Source organism: Merops nubicus, unplaced genomic scaffold, assembly GCF_000691845.1.
Source record: "Merops nubicus isolate BGI_N331 unplaced genomic scaffold, ASM69184v1 scaffold37670, whole genome shotgun sequence".
NCBI lineage: Eukaryota > Metazoa > Chordata > Aves > Coraciiformes > Meropidae > Merops > Merops nubicus.
In genome coordinates, this window is record NW_008585507.1 from 4,758 (window position 1) to 5,250 (window position 493).

The window sequence follows — 493 nt, forward strand, 5'->3', positions numbered from 1 at the left end:
GCCCTGCGGGGGGGAGCGAAGGCAGAGCCTCCTGTGGGGTCCTCTCTGCCTGAGGAGGGGACCCCTGGGGACCTGGATGGGCAGAGGAAGGGCTTTGTCTTGCTCCCTGTGCTGTGGGACTGGGGGAAGGAGCCACATCTGCCTGCTGCTCGTCTGGGAAGAGCGAGGGTGGCGTGGCAGGAGGTGCAGCAGGCTGGGTGGTGGCACGGGGACAAGAGGTGGCAGAGCCTCCTGTGGGGTCCTCTCTGCCTGAGGAGGGGACCCCTGGGGACCTGGATGGGCAGAGGAAGGGCTTTGTCTTGCTCCCTGTGCTGTGGGACTGGGGGAAGGAGCCACATCTGCCTGCTGCTCGTCTGGGAAGAGCGAGGGTGGCGTGGCAGGAGGTGCAGCAGGCTGGGTGGTGGCACGGGGACAAGAGGTGCTGGGGGGTTTCTGCAGGCAGGGGGTGTGACAGGCTGCTGAACTGGGGAAGCGGGGCAGAAATTGGGGGGGG

At 67.1% G+C, this 493-nt stretch overlaps 1 protein-coding gene across 1 annotated transcript in view; it reads left to right on the forward strand.

Annotated features, from left to right (window-relative positions):
• Positions 1–493, forward strand: part of THOP1 (thimet oligopeptidase 1) — a gene marked incomplete at its 5' end in the record, with an annotated part of 6,165 nt that overhangs the window by 4,726 nt on the left and 946 nt on the right.